This window comes from Camellia sinensis, chromosome 13 (assembly GCF_055761805.1).
Source record: "Camellia sinensis isolate YWXY chromosome 13, ASM5576180v1, whole genome shotgun sequence".
Taxonomy (NCBI): Eukaryota; Viridiplantae; Streptophyta; class Magnoliopsida; order Ericales; family Theaceae; genus Camellia; species Camellia sinensis.
Genome location: NC_138973.1, coordinates 124,003,559 through 124,025,705, shown reverse-complemented (window position 1 = coordinate 124,025,705; position 22,147 = coordinate 124,003,559). Strand labels below are relative to the sequence as shown.

Sequence of the window (22,147 nt, the reverse complement as noted above, 5' to 3'; positions counted from 1 at the left end):
ATCGCCGCACGTGCGGGGGTCATGGCCGCACGTGCGAGAGCACTGCCGCACATGCGGAGGCCATGGCCGCACGTGCGAAAAACAGGGGAAAATTGGACTGAAGACACTGAAAAATATGCACGTGCGGGGACTCATAGCCGCACGTGCGACCCATGTTGGAAAATTCTGTCCGCTCTGTTTTGCCTGTTTAACCCTCTGATGTTATTAAAATCTATATTTGATGCCTCTTAAATGTTTGTAAATTCGTTGAAGCGAAACAAATCAGAAAATGATTAAAAGGAAAATGAACTAATTCTTGAACTGTGTGTGTATGTAGGGCACATACCGGAAGCAACAGCCACTCCACCACAACACCGTGAGTAATAGAACTGTAGTAGTACACTTTACTTATCGCTAATGATTATTATTAGCACTCTGTTAATCGCAAGACAACTGTGTTACCTCGTGTAAACGTTTGGAAAAATCTGTGAACGTCTGTATGACTCTGAGACTAGTCTATTCTGTTGATATCTGGGCCTAAGGCCGATCTGTAAACTCTGTTGGGCCTGAGGCCAATCTGTGAAATCTGTTAGGCCAGTGGCCAATCTGTAAAGTCTGTTAGGCCAAAGGTCGATCTGTAAAGCTTGTTGGGCCGGAGGCTGTTCTGTATATTACTGGGCTTGAAGCCGCTCTGAATAAAGTTTGGGCCCGAGGCCGTACTGAACATATTTACAAAATAAGCTTGATCGCATAACCTCTGTACTTATATACGTTATAATTCAAGTTTAATCATTGAATTGCTGAGTACTATTATTCACTGAGCTTGGCTCACTTTGTGTTATGTCTGTTTCTATAGGCAATCAATCTGGAGGTCAGTCTTAGTTCGGCTTCGGTTACTCCATTTTGGTCAAGCTATTTAGAGTAGCTTATGCATTTTGTGGGATTCCCCTAATGACCCCTAGTTGGTCCTTCATCTTTTGTCTAATGTAATTAGCATGTATAACACTCTTTTCATCGATGCTTTTGTTACACGCCCAATCATGGGGTTGGGTCTGTATATGTGTATGTGCATAATTGATTCTCATGTGTATGTTCACTGTACATTTATCTACCTGATGCGGTGTTTGTGATCCTGGCATGTTAGTATTAGCTGAATGGATGTTATTTTATATTGTTAACTGCTTCCGTTCAGGCTCCATATGTTATACATACCGAATTTAATGTCCGTTTCTGAAGTGATCACGCCCAAACTTTTAGGGGCGGGTTTGGGGTGTGACAAGATGTTTTCCTTCCCATTGATTCAAAGAACATTTTGATACAAATTTCTTTAAGTTCTGTAGAATTTTGAGATGTTTTCCTTCACTCAAGTTGATATCCAAACAATTGATAAATTTGAAGTGATATTATCTTCGTATATTTAACCATTTTTTTCCCTAGACCTTACATCCGTAATTAAGGAAAATCGAAAGAAGCACAAAGAAAAATTTGCAATTAACAAATTTCAAATAGAATTTGGCTTCTCTTCAATTGAACCTTCAACTGAACCAAATAGTTGAGGTTTCTTATCGGTAAGAAACATTAAACAGAGGTTTCTTATAGGTAAGCATCTATGAAAATATGACCCAATTAAATTTTTTCAAATATTCTTACCAGTAAGAGTCTTCTGTTTAATGACTCTTACTGGTAAGAAACCTTCGTTTAATGATTCTTACGGATGAAAATCTCAAGTGTCTGGTCTAGTTGAAAGTTTAATTAGAGAGAAGCCATGCCCTTTCAAATAATATTATGTGGGCATATTTAACCATAACTGCTAAAGCTAGGCTTAGCCCTATTGGTAGGGACAAGGGCATCCTTTCGTAAGACACAGTTCTTGGGTTCGAGCTTTATTTCCTCATCCTTTTATCCTTTTATGTACTAATGTTTTTGCAAGAGCAAAAAAAAAAAAAAAAAAAAAATAGTAACATAGCTTCTCTTAAGCATGTGTAATCACACATACACACCATTTGGATTGAGATGATATGAGAAAATAAAAGAAACTGAGGGAAAAAAAAGTCTTAGTACTTATTTAGATTATTGAAAGTGTAAAACATTGTATGAAATGGCCAAAGGAAGAGAAATTTTTTCAAAACTCATGTTCAACAGGGGTGTAAATTTGGCTCGGCTCAGCCCAGGCCTAGTCTGGCCCATGTCGGGCCTCGTAGGCTCCCACCAAAATTCAAGCCAGGCCAAGCCGGGCCGGCCCACGGGCTAGAAAATTAGGCCCAGGCCCAAGCCCAGGGATATTCGGGGCCTTGGGTAGGTCTGGGCCTGGGTTCGGGCTTGGGCGGGCTTGAACAAATTTTTTTGTTTTTTGTTATTTTTTCAACCAAAATTTTATTATTTTCCACTAAAAATGACATTGGGCCTTAGGCTGGGCTTTAAGGGGGTTGGTGGGTCGGGCCAAGCGGGCCAAGCTCATGGGCCAGGACGGGCTTCAAAATGATGGCCCAGGCCCAAGCCTAGTGTCTCGAGCTAGGCTTGGGACTAGTTCCAAACGGGCCGGGTCAACCCCGGGCCACGAGCGGGCTTTGGGCCGCCCACGGGCCGCGGGTCATTTTTACACTCCTAATGTTCAATTTCTTATCAAAATTGATGAAATCAGTGAGACACTTTATAATATCTATGTTATTCATCAAAATAAAAAATATAAAAAATTGAAAAGACACTTTATCCATTTTTCTTAACTGTAGCATTCACTGATATGTATATCCTATAAAGCACGGACACTTTTATGAAGGCAGCATATGGGTGTCCGACACGTGTTGGACACTCTACTTAACGTGTCCCCCCCCCTTTTTTTTTGAATTTTCGCAGCCAAACAAATTGGGACACTGTTGGACATGTTATGGACACATTGCAGAGAGAGAGAGAAAGAGGGTGAAGTCGAAACAAGAAATTGGAAAAATGAAGAAGTTGAAGCACTTACCCAACATCATTCGAGTCTAAGAACAACTTTGTGCAGCCCTGATAGCTTGAAAATCAAAGTCAACTGCGAACTTAGATTTGATTCATAACCCAAATTGATTCAAGCACACGAATCATCTGCGAACTCGAATCAATCCAAGATTCACAACCCAGATTGTAAGAAGGTCTTGAAAGTCGAGATTGAGGTTGAAATTCTATCCAGTCACAAACCCCAAATCACGACTTTTTCTCTCTTGTTTTCTCTGTGTTCAATTCTCTCTCTCTCACTCTCTCTCTCTCTCTCTCTCTCTCTCTCTCTCTCTTTACATGTTTCACTTTCTCTTTCTCTCTCTATTCGTTTTTTTTTTCTTTTTTTTTTCTCTCTTTGATGATAAACCTTTCAGAACAGTTTGAATATCCACTCATATTTGAGTGTAAGGTACTTATATTGTTTTCTTGTGCTAGAATCTTGTAGAGAGGAAGTACTTCGAGAATCGCATCACTCATGCCTCGCGATGCATTTGGGAGGTAAAAAATGTATCATGATCTTAGTCATCAGTTTTGATAGAGGGTATGAAACGAGATGTCGCCTTATTTGTTTTGAAATGCCTTACTTGCCAGCAAGTGAAGGCCGAGCACCAAAAGCTAGTGGGTTTGCTGCAACCCTTACCTATAGTTGAGTGGAAATAGGAGTATGCTACCATGGATTTTGTAGTTGGGCTTCCTAGAACTCAATGGGGCAATGATGCCATTTGGGTGATTGTTGATAGGTTGGCTAAGTCTATGCACTTCATTCCTATACACACCGGTGACTCAGTTGATTATTTGGAAAAGTTGTACATTAGAGACATAATTCGATTTCGTGGGGTCCATGTGACCATTGTCTCAGATAGAGAGACTCATTTCACTGTTGGTTATGGCAAAACCTTTAAGAGGCGTTGGAAACTAAGTTGACCCTTAGCACCGCTTATCATCCTCAGACCGATGGACACTCAAAGCGTATCATTCAGATTTTGGAGAACATGCTTAGAGCTTGTGTCCTTGACTTTAAGGGGTCTTGGGAGAGGCACCTACCGTTGACTGAGTTCGCCTATAACAATAGTTATCAGGCTAGTATCAGGGATACCGCCGTTCGAGGCCTTGTATGGCCGACCTTATAGATCACCAGTTTGTTGGGCCGAGGTGGGTGATGCACCGATGTTTGGCCCAGAGATTGTTAGAGAGACGACTAAGAAAGTTGCTCTCATTCGAAAGAGGTTAACTACGGCTCAAAGTCAACAAAAGAGTTATGTCGATAAGAAAAGGTAACCTCTGTCTTTCGAGGTTGGTGACCATGTATTTCTTAAGATCTCACCGAGATGGGGTTTGATGAGATTTGGTAATAGTGAGAAGTTGTCTCTCAGGTTTATTGGACCTTTTGATATTTTAGACCAGATTGGGGAAGTGGCATACCGTTTGGCCTTACCGCCATAGCTTTCTCGGGTTCACGACGTGTTCCATGTATCTATGCTTCGAAAGTACCAACCTGACCCTTCACAAGTACTTGATTGGGTTGACTTACAGGTAGATGAGGATGCCTCATACGAAGAGGGACCGGTTCAAAATTTAGATGTCCGAGAACAAGTGTTGAGGGGTAAGACTATAGCGTTAGTGAAGGTGTCATGGAGACACCATGGGGTTGAGGAAGAAACTTGAGAACAAGAGGCGGAAGTTCACTCCAAGTATCCAGATTTATTTGAGAACGGTTGGCTTGTTCTAGATTGTAATTTTCTCCTGTGTTTGAGAATAAATCATTGAAATTGTAAAATACTTGTTGTTATGATTGTTGTTACCTTTTAAGCATGAGAACTGTTGTAGGATTGTTATAATTGCTATTGGACTTATGTTTATGATTATCGTGTTAGTGGTTGTTGGTATTGTGGCCTTGGCCCATGGAAAAGTTTGATGATGATAGTGAAACGTTGTTGAGATTAAGATCTCCATGCTATAATTGATTTGTTGTTATTGTGGATTCATTATGGTCATTAGTGTGGTTGTTACCACTCGGAGCCTTTTGTTGTTGTATTGTCCTTGTTCTTTGGAGGTGGTTGGTGAGAGGTATGACCAAATTTTGGAGGCAAAATTTCCTATGGGGGGAAGATTGTGATGTCCCAAGTCTTGGACTTGACCGGTATTGCGTAGTAAGATAGTTTGTTTTACTTTCGGCGCTTTGATTATCATATTGGGCTGTTGAGATTTTTTTTTCTTCTCTTATTTAACCTCTCTTAACATTCCTGGGTTAAAAATTTTGAGTTTTGGGCATTGGAACTTGTTTCGGAGTACAAAATCAATTTTTGAGTTTCTGGGTAAAATTGCTTGTGCCGATTTGGCAACTATTCGAGTGGATTCATAAGGATTTTTTGATTGTCTAGGTATAAAACTGCTCGTGCGGATTCTGTATTCTACTCAAACGGATTTTGTGAAAATTTTCGAGTTCTTTTTTGGAACAAACCGCATGTGGAGCATCAGAATTTGTTCGTGCAAATTTGGAATTTTGCTCGTGCAGAATTTGAACTGCTCATATGGATTTTGGCGTGTCTGTCTCGAATTTCAAGCTGTTTTCCTCAAAATTGATGCCCAAAACGTGTTAGAGGCACTTTTTCACTTCTCTCTCTCTCTCTCTCTCTCTCTCTCTCTCTCTCTCTTTCTCTCTCTCTACAACCACACTCAAATCCAAACTTCTATCTATGATTTGGCTCAAATCTTTAAGAATTTGAGAGGCCTTTTTACACCAAATCGAAGACGGCGACGAGGGCTATGTTTACACTGATTGAATCTAGTTTTCATCAACATTGAACCTTAGGGTTTTTATCTCCTTCTTCTTCTAAGCATGAGATAGGAATAATCTTCGAGTTATATATATGTTTTTGCAAGTCTATGCTTGTTTGGAGTATTTCTTACGTGTCTGGATCATGCTTTTGGGTTGATGAACCCTAGATGACATTAAAAGGATTTTCTCTATTTTTTCCAAAACTTTTGAAAGTATGAGCTATGTTCTAAAGTGTGGGTGTTGTTTTGGAAAAATCATTTAAAAAATGGAACAAAAACCTAGTTTTGGTGGAAACCCTAGAATTTAGGGATTTTGAAAAAAGTTGAGATATTGTGAAATTTATGCTTGATACATTGTTATGTGAGTAAATGACGGAGGAAATTTCTATAGTTGTGTCAAATGAGAAAATTTCATGAGAATATGAGAATTGTTGATTTGGAAAGCTTGAAGAATAGCTTATTGTTGGTTTGTCTTGAAAAACCAAGTTTAGAAAATGATGATTAATATGTGGAGGATACACGTATGGTGATATTGGTATATTATCTCTTGGAAATATATTATGATGTTAAACTGATACGAGATGTGAAAATTTGTTCACAATGGAGGATTGTGTAGTGAAATTGAAAAATGAAAATATATTAATGCATTTTTATATTTTGGATTGTCATTCTATTTAATCATTGTTACAATTGATTTTGAATCTTGCATTGGAAAATTATTGCTTTGAGAAACGAATTGTTTTGTGAAACAAGAACATCTTGAATTGTTTTGGGATAAATACATTGGTATGTCCGTATAGGGAGTGTAGTTTGGTATTGGTTAAGTTGGCCTGAGTGTCCATGGTGAAAGACCGAAAACACATGCGGATGAGGTGCCACGTGCCTTCTGGTTAGTAACCGGTAAAGTGGTGATTGGTAGTGTTTGATATGCCTACTTGCAGACACCAACCTAGGGATTACATGAGTTGAATTTAACACCCCTTGAACTATATTGAAGTTATTGAATTGTTGTGTTTTCAAATTGCACTGAGCACAAGGTTTTCAAAAGATAGAGATATATGTTTTGAGCATGACATGACATATGCATTCATCTCATAAGACTGTATAAAGTGTATACACTTTGTTAAGATTTTTCTTACTGGGCTTTGTGCTCGTCCTATGGGATTTTGTGTAGAAAAATGTGTGGTGATCCTGCCAAGTTAAAGGCGTGGAATGTATTTTGAGAGCACAAGGCTCTTTTCTTTTTGTTGTAATTATTTTGACAAGCCTTTTTTGGGTAAGTATTTTGACAAGCCAAGGGCTTTATTTGTATGGGTTTAAAAACTATTATTTTGTGTAACTGGGCATAAGCCTTGGAAATTATAGCACTTGAGGGTATTGAATTGTACTTGACATATTGTGCCACATGTTATAAACTCATATTCTAGGAATGTTGAATGTATAACAGCATCTGGAATATTTTTTTGTAAATCTCTAGAGTTTTAATGAATACAAATGTTGGAGATTTGATGATAATGTTATTGTTGAGGCTTTATTTTCTGTTTACATTAAGCAATGGAAATTATTGATTTGGAAACAAGATTATGTAATTAGAAAATGATGAGATTATATTGTGTTATTTCTTCGAGGCGTTACAAAATAAGTTTGAAGGCAAAAACAATGATGTGGGATTCGCAAAAATGGATTGCGATAAGATAGACTGTGCAGTCGAGGGCTAAACAGAAAAACAAACAGCGGTAACCAAATTCAACACAACAGGGCTGGTACGGTTCTCTAGGACATGCAGACCAGCTATCCATAAGCCTCCCAAATTGTTCGGATAGCTGGTCCAACTATCTAGGCATGTGTGCATGCTGTTTTGTGTTTTCTTCGCGATTTCTAAGCTTTTTAAATCTCAAAATGTGGTTCTTGAGCTTGAGCCTTCAAAATATTTTGAAAATTATTTTACGTAAGAAATAAATAATCCCAATTTGAAATAAAAAATGCCCAATCCAAGTTTGCTTTGTTGATTTTGTAAAATGATCATTTTGCTATCGCTTGTCGAAAGCAATCGTAAAACATCTGCCAAATCATCATTTTAAATCAGATTCAATCGAATCTTATATCTTGGAAAGTCTCTTTGAAAATAGTACAAATTAAAATCAACCAATTTTTGAAACTAAAAAGTTTTTCACATAAAATGTCACGTAGAATATAAAATCACATTCTAAATTTGCTAGAGATAGGAGAAGAATGAAAGGAATGAACCCTAGGGGATCCAATATATCTCAAATAGAGCTAGAAAGGTTTGTTAGGTTGTTTGGCTAGGCTAAAGTCATCTGAACGCATCTGGTTATGGGCAAAAGTTAACAAATCGGGGGTTCTAAACCATTTTTTATATTCACTATCGGGCGGCATTTCTAAAATGAGACCAAATATTATAGCCACTAAAACGGAGTGTCTACAAGTTGGCCTAGTGGTTGAGGTGCTCCTTACTAGATGTAAAACTTGGGTTTGAGTCTTATTACTACGACTGTAGCTTCTTTTCCCCTATTTCCTTAATTTTCTTGAAACAAATAAATCAATACATAAGTTACAAGACATTAATGTAGGAGTTCCTTAAATTAGAATTCTAATATCATGGAAACTTTTATCCTTTGTCACTGTTATTTGCATTTTGTATCAATTTGATCCATATAATTTTAATTCCATTAGAACTTGAGCTATATAAGTCCAATCTCAAAGTTTTTGGATGGAAATATCCTTAAGCTCTATTATTTTAGGGCCAAAAGGACAAAACAATTTGAAAGACCATATTACTCCTACCTATCTATCTATTTGTCTACATATCTACAACGTCATATGTCCACCTGTGTCATCTATCTGTCGACTTATCTATTTACGTGTCATTTTCCTATTTTTTTCATATGTCATCTATGTATCTATTTAATTTTTTCTATTTGTTCATATCATCACCACCACCAGTCAATGTTGTCAATCACCTCTGATTACTTTTTCGGTCATTTTTTTTGGCACATAAAGCAATCTGACGACAGTCTGTCAGCTAGTTATTAGTGGTCTGAGGATAAAAATAGAAAGAAAAAAAATTCAAAAAAATAACATGTCCTTCTCACCAACTAATTTTATTAATTATGTCCTCCCAAAAAAGATCAATATGGCGATTTAATGTCATATCCCCCATAGAAATGGGCTTATCACCAATAAACCCTAATTTTGCCCTTTAATTTTTCACTTTGTATCAATTTAGTTCAATTATTAACATTTGTTAATAAATAAAAATGAAATATAAACTGCCGTATTCAAAATGGAATGGACCGTAAATGGGATGTTCCTCAATCACTTGAGAATAGTGAATGGACTATTTTTGTCCCTTGATTTTAGTCTAACTTTTAAATAAGTGTTATCAATTGGATGAAACTGACACTATATAAAAAATTCAAAGGTAAAATTGATGCAGTTAATTAAAATTATAAGGAATAAGTTGATACAAAAAGAAAATTATTGGAATTATATATGTGACATTGGCTCGATCTAAAGGTTAAGTACTTTTATCACTACACCAACTATGTTATCCATTAAATTATTAAGAAATAGATCCCAACAATTTATCAAAATAACGCATCCAAACATTCAATAGATGAAGCATAGTTATGCCATTTGTATTTGGAGTTTTGACGTTCAGTTCTTTAGTAATTAATTCTTTCATTCCAAGGAGAGAGACCAAAGTGTCCAATAAAAACGATAAGTAAATGAGTTGTTTAGAATTTTTCATTGTTAACATAAGTTTTAAAATCTGTTCGTTGTCATTTTTGTTTTTGTTCTTATTTTTGAGTTACACATTATTGTTTTTGAGGACCATTTTTTATTTTTTATTTTTAAAAATCCACCTTTTAGTAACACTTCATAAAATTATTTTCAATTTTTAAAATTTTTTTTTTATACAAAAATAAAACTCAATGTTTTTTTAAAAAAATATTTACAGAAACAAAGAAAACGCAATGGGTAGTTGTTTTATGCATTGGAGAGAGAGAGAGAGAGAGAGAGTTGAATGGCAATTTCTAACCACATATGGTACTAATTATAGTCCACAAGTTTTAATCCTACTTCTAGAGTTGCACATCTGAATCGTTTGCTTTTGTTGGGATCGTTCACCCATGTGGACAAAAGTTGCCTGTGAAGGTGATCTATATGGTTACGTACAAATGCGGGACATATTAGGTTCGAGTATAGTGAGCTAATTTGCAAGGTATCTCGTGCTTTGCCCGTGCAGGCACCTCAATGAAAGAGAATATAGACCATAGCGGGTTGGGTATGGTGGATTCTTGAGAAGTGAAGATCAACATTGCTCATTGGTGGGTGTTGTATCATAGGTGTCAAGCTGAGATCAATCTTTTATCTTGAGTGAGATTGGGACTGGGAGTATGGAGAAGATGGAGCAACATAGAAATGGAGGATGGGTTCCGGTAGTAAGTCAGTGGAAATGTGGTAGAAGGAAAGGCATGGAAGCAACGCATGGACTCTTTTCTGTTTTTGTGGATAATATACCATAAAAAATGGATGCTAAATCATTGTTTAAGTTCTTCTCAAAGTTTGGTATTGTTAAGGACGCCTTCATCCCTTCCAAAAGAAGATTAGTGTCACACTCTAGATTTGGGTTTGTGAGGTTCGACTGTCATGTAGCAGCTGATATAGCCATTCAAAAAGCCAATGGCCTTCTGGTGGATGACAAAGTCCTCGAAGTCAAAACTGCAACTCTTGATAGACGAAACAGAGAGGAGCACAACAGGCGAAATCCTCCGTCCATCAGGAAATCTCAGTTCATTAGGAGATCTTTCGAAGTTAACAGATCCAGAGGTCATGTTTCATCTGCTGGCCAAAGATCCTTTGTTGATGTTTTGCAAGGGGTGAAAACAAACACCTCCATAAAAGTTACTGAGGAGGGCAATTGCTGGCTTTATGGAAGTGCCATAATCCGTTTTAATACAGAATACTCCATTATCAGTGTTAGTGAAGCCCTGAAGGAGAAATGACTGAAGCACATTTTGGTCAGAAAAGGGGGTAGCCGGGATGTAATCTTAACTTTTAATTCTCAAGATGAATTGATATCAAACATTGGCAATCTTAAAGATTGGTTTAAGGATTTGAGTCAATTTGTGGTAGAGTGGAAGTCTGGGATTTATTTGGTCCAAGAAAGATGTGTGTGGTTGAAATGCTTTGGGATACCCTTGCATGTTTGGAACAGAAACACTCTCAACAAGATTGGTAGCCTATGGGGCTCTGTACTCAGTATTGAGGGCGATATATGTCAACCAAAATCTTTCTTCCATGACAGAATCAGAGTGGCCACTTCAACTATGGTGTCTATTTCTAAACCATTAACCTTGGAATGCAAGGGCAAAGCTCATACTATTTTTGTGTGTGAAGACCACCTATCAGATCTCAGTAGTATGAAACATAATGGCATGTATGAGTTCAGTGTTCTTGAAACCTGTTGCGGCGTAGAGGAAGCAAACTTTCCAGCGGTTGAAGGTAGGGAAATGGGAGAAAATGATAAGGTGGCAGAGGCTAGTGCCATGTTTGGTGTTGAGATTGCTTGTACACATGAGGAAACTTAGGGAAAACATCCTACAGACACAGTGGTAGAGCACCAAGGATCCTCTAGAGTGAAATTTCCCTAAAGTTTCCTAGAGTGTTACATTATGTGGTTGAGATTTACTGGCAAGTCACATCAATTTTTCTGATGTGACTTGCCAGTAAATCTTAACCACACAATGTAGCACTCTAGGAAACTTTAAGAAAAAATCTCTCTAGAGGATCCTTGCTCGTGGTTGAGGAGACACCCTGCGATGGAGGCGCTACCAGAGGAGGAGGAGCATGTATTGAGAAGCCTTTGATGGATTTGATGGACAAGTCTGTCCACTTCTCAAAAAGTAATGATGATAGGCAAAAGTGTGCTTAACAAGTCTTCACACCTGGATTCATACGTTGCTTTAACGAATCTAGTGCTGGAGGTGGACTTGGCATCAACTTGGAAGTGGATTTGGCCCACTTTGCAAAGCAGCATGTAATTACTAGATCTCCTTTCAGGCCCATTCAGCCTAATGTTGTAAACCCAGAGGGCACAGGCATCGTACTTATATCACATATTGAGTTGCACTATTCTGGGCCTTTATCTAACATTGGCCCGTACAGGAAGAGTAATTTATCTCATCCTCAGACAGTCCAAGATTCAATTTCTGCCTCCATTACAGACCAGCAGCGTAATGAGTGGAAAAAAGGGAAGATGAAGACCCAGATTGAGAGGTTCACTAGCTTTGCTAGGATCCATGCGTACACAAATAATGCAGCCAAGAAGCACTACGCTAAATCTGTTATCTTTAGGCCTGCTACTATAGCTTTAGCACAGTCAAATTCATCTATAGGTGACTCATCTCTGAGGAATCAGATACATTCCAAAGCTGCAGCCACTATTCAATTGGGGAAATCACTTGGCATCGATTATCATGGGAAAGAAGACATTGTGCTCAACAAAATTATTGACTTAGAATTTAAAGGCAATGAGAGAATTGACAAGGAGGGAAAGGCCCAGCAGTAAAGGGCTGAAGAAGGGTGTTTTGAGTACATCAATTGGTTTCTTATGAAATTTCTATCTTGGAATATCAGGGGTATGGGTAATGCGGAGAAGCAGGGCAAAACCAAGAGGCTCCTGAAGGATAGAAATATAGATATTATTTTTTTTCAAGAAACAAAAAGGGCAATTATATCTGATGTTGATGCTAGAAGGCTATGGGGAAGTAAAAACATGGAATTTATGTCTGTTGATCCTGAAGGAATAGCAAAGGGCTTTTATGTATCTGGGACCCTGCTGTCTTCACACTCTCTCGCTGTTGCTGTCATAGGAGGTTTATCTTACTCTCTGGCTCTTTATTCAATTCCTTTAATTGTGTTCTGCTCAACATTCATGCACCTAATGATGTTGGTGCCAGATCTTCTTTTTGGGTTAATATCTTAAAGCTTAAAACCTCTTTCCTTAATCCTTGGTGCATGGGTGGAGACTTCAATGAAATTAGTCACATTAGTGAAAGAGTTGGTTGCTCTAGGAGGGACAGGGGAATCAAACACCTTAATGATTTCATTGGTAATAGTGAGCTTCATGATCTACCACTTCATGGAAGGAAATACACTTCGTGTAATGCCCAGGAATCAGAGAAATGGAGCAGAATCGATAGTCTTGCTTAGCCCTGAATGGCTGATCAATTTCTCAATGAAATTGTGGGGATTACCCAGGTTAATTTCAGACCACTGCCCTTTATTAATGATGGAAGATGACAGAGATTGGGGGCCAAAGCCTTTCAGGTTCCTAAATGCGTGGACTCTTCACCCCAGCTTTTCTCAGCTTTTTGCCTCAACATGGTCAGGTACCACTTTTGCTCGCTGGTTTGGTTATATACTCTCTCAAAAGTTAAAGCATCTAAAGCTAATTTTAAAATCTTGGAACATTGAGGTGTTTGGCAATATTGCTTCTAAAATCAAGTCTTCAGAGGAAAAGCTACATGCTCTGGATATCATTGCAGAGGAAAGAGCACTGATTGCTTCAGAAAAGGCAAGAAGAAGGGAGATTAAAGGTGAGCTATGGAAACTTTACAGAATGGTAGAATGGATTTGGCACCAAAAATCCAGATTGAATTGGTCTCTCAATGGGGATAAAAATACTAGATTTTTTCATGTTGTTGCAAGTTCTCGGCAGAGTAGAAATCTGATCAATTCTATTTCAGTAAATGGAGTGTCCATTGAGGATCCTAGTAGAGTCAGGCACCAAATTTTACTTCACTTTAAGGCTCAATTCTCTGAATCATGGGTTAAGAGGCCTTCTTTGGCAAGGGTGTTCAATACGATTGAGCCAGATTATGTCTCTCAACATTTGTTAGCTGAGTTCAGTGCAGCTGAGGTATTAGCAGCAATCAAAGATTGTAACAATAACAAAGCTCCAGGCCCTGGTGGGTTCAACCTATTGTGTTATCAGAAATTCTGGAAGGTTATGAAGCCGGATATAATGCAATTTTTTAAGGAGTTTCATTTTAATAGCAGGCTTGCATATGGCATTAATAGCTCATTCATCACCCTTATTCCCAAGTTGGATAATCCTATTGGTCTATCTGATTATAGACCTATTAGTCTCGTGGGATCTATTTACAAAATCTTGGCCAAAGTCTTATCATTCAGATTGAAATCAGTGCTTCCCTCAATCATTGGTGAAACTCAGACAACATTCTTGGGAGGGACAAATATTCTTGATGGAACGTTTATTGCTAATGAAGTAGTGGATGGTTGGAAGAAGGCCAAAAAGCAAGGGTTGATTCTCAAATTGGATTTCGAGAAAGGTTTTGATTCTGTCAACTGGGAATTCTTATTTTCTTTGATGATCAGTTTTGGCTTTGGGCATAAATGGATCTCTTGGATGAAGACTTGTGTCTCTACAGCAAGAATCTCCTTTCTAGTGAATGGATCACCTACCGAGAAATTTTCACCCCATAGGGGGCTTAGGCAGGGTGACCCGCTTTCACCTTTCCTCTTCAACATAGTGGTGGAAGGCCTTAACATTCTTCTAGTCAGAGCCCTTAATCTTAGCATCCTCAAAGGGGTGGTTGTTGGGTCTAACAATGTTCTTATCTCACATTTGCAATTTGCCGATGACTCAATTCTCTTTTGTGAAGCTGATTGGGATAAATTGGTATCCATTAAAAGAGTTCTCAAATGCTTTGAAGTATTATCCAGTCTCAAAATTAACTACCATAAGAGTGTTGTGTGTGGTGTTAGTGAGGTTAATGATTGTATAACCACTTTTGCTTCTCTTCTCAATTGCAAGGTGCAGAGTCTCCCATTAAAATTTCTGGGGCTGCCTTTAGGAGCAAATCTTGGCAGAAAATCTACCTGGAAGCCTGTTATTGATAAAATCAAGTCTAGATTGTCAGGATGGAAGAGAAAACTGTTGTCCTTTGCTGGTAGATTAACTTTAATCAAGTTTATCTTATCTAGCTTGCCTGTTTACTTTCTTTCTCTGTTTAAAATGCCTGAAGGAGTGGCTAAAGAAATAGAAAGGTTAGAGGCTACATTTTTATGGGGTGGTAGTGATCTTAAAAGGAAAGTTCATTTACTGAAATGAGAGGAGGTCACAAAGAGAATTGATCAAGGGGGATTAGGCATTAGAAGGGGGATTAGGCATTAGAAGGGTCAGAGATGTTAATGTTTGTCTCCTTCTCAAATGGTGGTGGAAATTTTGAAACCAAACCAAAGCACTCTGGAGGTCAATTGTGTGCAGCAAATATAAAATCAAGGACTCCTGTTGGCTTCCTCCTTTGAGTCCTTCTTATAAGCATTCTAGATTATGGAGTGACATTTTATCCATTGGGGCTCTTAATAGGCCTATTTTTAACTTCTTTGTGGACAACTGTGCTATCAAGGTTGGGAATGGTACCAGAATTAGATTCTGGCTTGATAGATGGTGCGGTGGCCTTTGTCTGAAATCTTCTTTCCCTCTTCTTTTTAATCTGTCATCTGATAAGGAAGGCTCTCTCCATCTGCTTGGAACCTTCCCCCATAGAAGAGAGCTCTATTCATGGGAATTGGCTGAAGAAGTGAGACTAAATACTTTTTTATCCTTAGCTCCAACTCTGTGTTTGGATTGTGAAGACTGTTAAGTCTGGTGCACTGATTCCGTGCCTGGTTTTTTTTGTTTTTGCCCTCTATTCTCACAATTCATCTCTTCTTGGCCCTCAACTTAAGGTAAGCAAATGTGTTTGGAACTCGTTATTGCCCCCCAGAGTTTCATTTTTTTCTTGGCTGGCCTGGAAAAATAGGTTCAAATGTTCAGATTTTCTGCTTAAGATTGGTATCCTGGACAACAATGCTTCACCCCTCTGTCACTTTTGCAACTCCGAGTTAGAAACTACTTCTCATGTTCGGCTGCATTGCCCATTTTCTTGGTCAATCTGGTCTGCAGTTGTTGAGGAATGGGGACTCCATTGGTGTATTCCTAATTCAGTTGATGGTCTGCTTTCTTGGTGGATGAGTGGTAAATTTCATAAGCTTGACAGATTAATTTGGCGAGCAATCCCCTTAATTGTACTTTGGTCTATTTGGAAACTCAGAAATGAATGTGTGTTTTCTAATGCACAACCCATCTCTTCAGGTCTCCTAGAACTCATCAAATTCAGTTCTGCAGTTTGGCTCAAAGCTTCTATTAAGGACTTTCGCTACTCAGTTGATGATCTTGTCTTCAACTGGAGACAGATCAAGGGTGGAACTTAGTGTTTTGGATTCTGTTTTGCAGCTATCTGGCCTGAAGTCTGATTGTTCTGTTGTAATATGCATTAGCTCTTTGCTGCTGCCTCGTCTGTCTGCTGTTGTTATCTACCCTGGGTGTTTGATCTGCTTCGGTTGAAGTCTTGTGCAGTGCATTGCAGTGTTTTGGTTGCTATTCTTGGTTTTGTTACAGTGCAGTGTTAATCTGCCTTGTTTAGTTCTTTGCTGCTTTGGTCTCTTTGGTTTTGTTCTGTTTTTGCTGCAGTATTTTGGTTGTGCATTGCAATGCTTGTTCTAAGCTGTGTTTTTTTGTTTTTTTTTGCTTTCTCTGTTTGTTGCTCTCTCACCAACTAGGAGGTTTGAGCTTCATCTAGCTCCTAGCTTCTCTTTATTGATGTTTTCCATTGTACCCTGTGCGTGCTTCATCAATAAAGATTTCTTTGCCGATCAAAAAAAAAAAAAAATTATAGTCCACAAAAATTGAATCAGAAATATGGATGAAAATTGAAACTTTATGCTGGAACTCTATCATTAGATGAAAATTGAAACTTTTCATAGCCCACGAAAAAGAACTGTGCATCAGAAATATGCTGGAACTCTATTATTGAATGAAAATTGAAACTTTTCATAATCAAGAAAAAGAAGACCTGTTGGCCGCAGCATAATTGGTTGAGGGAAGTTATTACCAACATAGTGTTTGACATGGATTTGATTCTTTTTCACTGTGTACATCTTGACTTAAGTGGAACTTGTAATGAATAATAGGTTACCAAAGTGATTTGACTTGAACGCTGTCTTAAACTTCCGAGAGGATGTGAGGATTTTCTTATAACAAAAAGAAAAAAGAAAAAAAGAACGGTGCGTCAAATGCTAGAGATTAGTTCAAAAAAAGAAATGGTAGAGATTAATAGTTTAACGTTTCATTTGGGAAGTAAGTTGGGACTAATATCTCATTAAAAGATAAAATAAGTTAAAAGGTCAATAAAACAAAATGTCATTTTCAAATCATAATTATTTAACTTTTTTCTCGCACAAAACTATAAAAAAAAAAAAATCTAAAGTTCTTTTCAAATAGAACTTTTTTAACCAGGTTAAAATAGCTACGAAGTCAGGCTAAAAAAATTCTTTCTAAATGAAGGTTAAATTTTTAAATTCATTTACAATGATGTGGTAATAGAGATAGTCCTTATATGGATGAGTGTGCAATAAATTAAAATTTGACACCTATTATATCATATCATTATGAGAATTATTTTAGGAATCTCAAACAAAAGTTGACAAGCTCTTTATGGAAAAAATAGAGTTCGGTATATATTTAAATTTTAGTTTGTCGTGAATCATATTTGGAATAAATTTTCTCCACATATTTTAGTTTACTTTGTGTCTTCCCATATGTTTTTGGAAAGTGTTTGGGTGTACAAGATACATATCATATGTACTTGCATAAATTCTCACAAAGATACATAAGTTATCTCACAAAATCGTATTAGTTTTCACAAATATACCTAAGTTGTGATTTTTCAAATTTTTATGGGTTAACTTACATATGTTTGTGAAAACTTATGCTATTTTGTGAAGTAATTTATGTATATTTGTGAGAATTTATGCAAGTGCATATGATAAGCACTTGCATGAATTACCCTATATTTTTATTTTTTTTCAATTATTTACAAGTCACCAAACACTGAAAAAGTTTTATCATGACAAAACTTAACTTCCCAACCTTGTGGTCAAGCTGAGGCTGTCTATATAAGTGAAGGTACTTAGGAGAACCCAAATTGTTCAGTGAGGTTGTATACGAACAAGTAGCTCATATTCTTCTTCTTCTTCTTCTTCTTCTTCTTCTTCTTCTTCTTCTTCATACTTCTGAATTACTGAGCTTTGAAAAGACCTTGAAATAATGGAAGTTATGAACAAGTTCATAACAATTAAGAGGCACATAAAAGGTGCACTACAAGAGTCTAACTTTGAGCTCAAGACTGAATCAATTTCTCTCTCAGTTCAGGCTGGCTCCAATGATGTTATTGTCAAAACCTTCTATTTATCAATCAATCCTTACCAACTAAACAGGATGAAGAGTTACAGCTCCTCACAGAAAACTCATAGTTCTGCAGTTGGCATTATTCTTGGTGAGGTGAGTCATGTAGGAACAATCTTCTGTGTACAATAAATAAATTGAAACTAATATAAAATAAATTACGTACCGAATTTATTTTACCGAACCAAATGAATAATAAAAGATCAAGTCGAGTGTGTGACACTCTATCTTTAGGGCAGATTCGCCTCACTACAATGCTTACGATTATGTGGCATCTATCTCGCAGGATACAATGATCTTCACAAATTACAGTAGCACTCCAAACAACTTGTAGGGCGAACAAAACCTTGTGTTTTATACTCTATTTAATTTTCCTAAAAATTAATATGAAGAATTTATGCAAACATAGCAGAAAATTAGACAGCAAAAAAGTAATTTTCAGACTATTTTTTAGATCAAAATGACTGCAGGAAATGGCAGCATTTATAGACAACCAAGGCTGTCCGAACAGGTGATGTTTTTGAATGAACAGATATGAAACTGTTTGAACAGATATCATTCAAAATTCAAATAGATCTGCAACTGTTGCAGTTTATAAAGTTGTCCAGATTTTGAATATGTCTGGATAGTTATGAATCTGTCCAGATTTGAACAGATTGAAAAACTGTTTGGACCGAAAAATCTGTTGTGGAATTTGGATCTGAAAAGAGGCACAAAATTATGGACGAAAATTTGAATTCAAATTCAAATTACAAAGGTGCAAAATTTAAATTAATTTTTCCCGCAAGAAATTTGAAAAAAAATCAAATAAATTTTGTCCAAAAAATTAATATTAGAATTGACCCGACCTATACGGCTCGGCTCGACCAGTCAGACGGACGGTTGCGGCGGTGGCGCGTATGTGTGGTGGTTTGGGCTAAGGTTCAACTTGTCCATAACTCCTCTCTTCTACAAACTTGGGGTGCCCCTTGGGGCCCAACCCAAGTTACTACAGCAAGAGCGTATATTCTCATAAAAGCTCTCTTAAAATTTCAATGTGGGACAACCCATTTAAAGGAAACTCACATTTAATTCTTTAAATGTCCATTCCACTAACTCGAAAATGAAGTCAAGCTCCCATTCACCCATAAATGGTTTTGACGTACGGTCTTCACCATGTGACTTGCCATACGGCAAGGAACACGTCACCTCTTCGGACCCACCCCAAAAGACGTTTGGGGCCCACTCAATTTGGGCTCAAAGTAAGCCTTATAAAACCAAATTTTCCAACAATCCCCCACATGAATGGAATTTGACGGAGAGAAAATGCAACAATATGATCTAATTACGGAGAGTACAAAAATTGGAAATATTCTGCAAAGGATAGGTAGCTTTTGGCTTTGAACCTTTCATTGTGAGACACTATCGGATTTACTAGCTAACCAGTGAACATGATGTCTTGAACTGTTCAGCCGTTTGTGTAAACCAAGACAATAGAACTCACGCAGTATATCCCCAGATACAATTTAGTTCTCACTATTGTGTTCATTTTGGCCCTGAACAACCTAGTCTTTCATGTGTGCTCTAGAGAATTGTAGCCCTTCACAAATCTTATAGAACCGGCCTAGTTCACACTCACATAGGTGATTCTTATGAAGAGTATCCTGCCATACTCCACTAGGTTTACCTAGATATAAGAATCATTAAAAGTATTTAACCTGAAACGTTGTAGGCATCACTATTTCATCATAGAAATGGGTAGGAGTTTGACTCTCCAGTGATCTTTCTGAGTCATCCACAACTCAGTTGTCCCTTTGAACCTAGATCTTGGTATCTCCAGTCAACTAGGTTGGGTTGCCGTTGTGGTAACTCTTATTTAATAGGATTAAGTCTCATTCTCCTCGATGAATTGTCAACTAGCTCTCTTGCTAACCCTTTAGTTAGTGGATTCGCTATGTTGTCTTTAGACTTCACATATTCAATGGAAATAATTCCATTAGAGAGTAGTTATCTCATGGTGTTATGTCAACGACGAATGTGTCGTGACTTACTGTTATACATATGATTTTGTGCTCTACCAATTGCTGATTGACTATCACAATGTATGCATATAGCTGTAGACGCGCCCGCGTGGGGCCTCTCTACAATTCGGACTCAATTTGACGTCACGGTTCTAAACCTGAACCAAAGAGTCCAAATCTGGCAAATCGTTTTGAGAAAACAGATTTTTAGAAAAAGAAGTACCAAACATGGACTGCTTTGCCAGATATAGAGTTGCCACCTAAATATTTTTTATGGGGGAATTTAGGAAACCCTGACTCGGTGCCGAAGGCCACATGTCCGTCATCACCAGAGTTTCCTCGGCTCGGGAGCTAGGGTACGATTGGGGAAGGTCAGCTATGAGCACCCCCTCTCGCTCGATCCGAAGATCGGCCTCTACTAACCGTGATATCTGTTTTTGAAAACGTTATGTGTTCTTATTCCATTTATTAGCCTAGAATTACTATGTTCTGCGCACAACAAACAAGTATAGACTAGATTGCCTAATTTGGGAATAAGCATTGCATATCCGATTGTTTTGGAAAAATGTTTTGGAATTTGCTACTCGCAAGTAGGCTAAACATGGATTTCAACGAGTGTTTCCTACTCAGGCAATCCAAACTTCACCCATAGGCATTCAAACAGTTTATCACATAAGCATCTAGCCACATGGTAAACATGCTGTTATGATAGCATTCACACGCATGCGATATGCTAAAACATGAAAATGCTTACATCGTATTCCGAGCCAAAACAATAAACTCGTTAGTAAACGATGCATGATCCAAGTCCATGTTTGAATGTCTAATGCAACACATACAGGATGCAGTTAGAGTAGGCTCGGCTAACCTAAACATGGTATGTGAAATGCAACCAATTGATGCACGTATTCAGTTTGGCATTGAAGTACAAATGCAGTTAGCATGATGTACCGAGCCCGGTGCATGCAAGACCAATGGATGGATGCACGCATGCATAACATAAGGTATGCTAATTTAAACATGTCCTATTACTAACCATCATAAGCAGGTAAGTAAAAGGGAAGAAAGAAGTGGGGATTGGAAGACATGCACACACACGCACCCACACTTATTACAGGTTCGCCCTCGCTTGGAGGGACCAAATAAATAATACAGATTAAATAACGAATTAACTAACCTAGCTAATTAATTATTACAAATTACCTAATTAGTTAACAAACTAACTAAGCTAGGAAAAACAGTAAACCGCCTCGGGAAGAGAGTTCGATGCGCGCATGCTCGGGTCTTGCTCGGAAGTGCACTGCCATGCATAGGTTGCCTCTGTTTTCCCTGCTATGCTCCTCTGAAGACTGCCAAAGTCTCAGGATTGCTTCCCTGGACATTGGGAGACACCACTGGTTGAATAGAATGGCCACCGGCAGTGGCATGTGATCACCGGCTGTGAATACCTCCATCGGCCATGGGAAGATTGCCGGTCGGCACCTATCACTGCTGGTCAGCAGAAAGTTCCTGCAGGATCTGCAATTGACAGCAACAGAGGGCAAGGCAGAGCATGGCAATACAATTCAAGCAATATATGCACCAATCATGTCCCTTATCCTGTTAGTGACTCAAAGGGGCATGCTCCTTGGTTCTCGGACCATCAATCGCGCATTTCCATGCGTGATGGCCCAAGGGACCAAGTGTGCACATTTTGATGTCAAATGCAATGCAAACCAACAAACCAAAGTCCAATTCCTATCACTAGATCAAGGAACAAGACATGCATGCTAGATGCAATGCGACCTAGGCATGCAAGCTAAGGATGCAACATGGAAATGCAAGATGTGCATGCAAGCATGCAAACAACATGCAAGGTAAGCATGCAAGCTAGCAAAGTATGGGCTTAAACATGATTTGGGCAGCTCTAAATAGGCCCAAAACAGTGGCTAAAAGCTTAAGAAAATGGAACCAAACACACATACACACATGCACATGTTAAGGCCTAAACGCTTAAGCATCAAAGGACTACTTTTAAGCACACTTAAAAGGGGGTAATCATGGACATATGACATGTATTATAAGCTTTGAAAACATG

The 22,147-nt window shown here is 38.1% G+C and overlaps 1 long non-coding RNA gene across 1 annotated transcript; it reads left to right on the top strand.

Moving 5' to 3' along the window:
* Positions 1-233: 233 nt before the first annotated feature.
* Positions 234-1,109, top strand: LOC145806422 (uncharacterized). Its single transcript, XR_014349535.1, has 2 exons — positions 234-355; positions 836-1,109. It is a non-coding gene; the product is annotated as an uncharacterized LOC145806422 (long non-coding RNA).
* Positions 1,110-22,147: the final 21,038 nt, after the last annotated feature.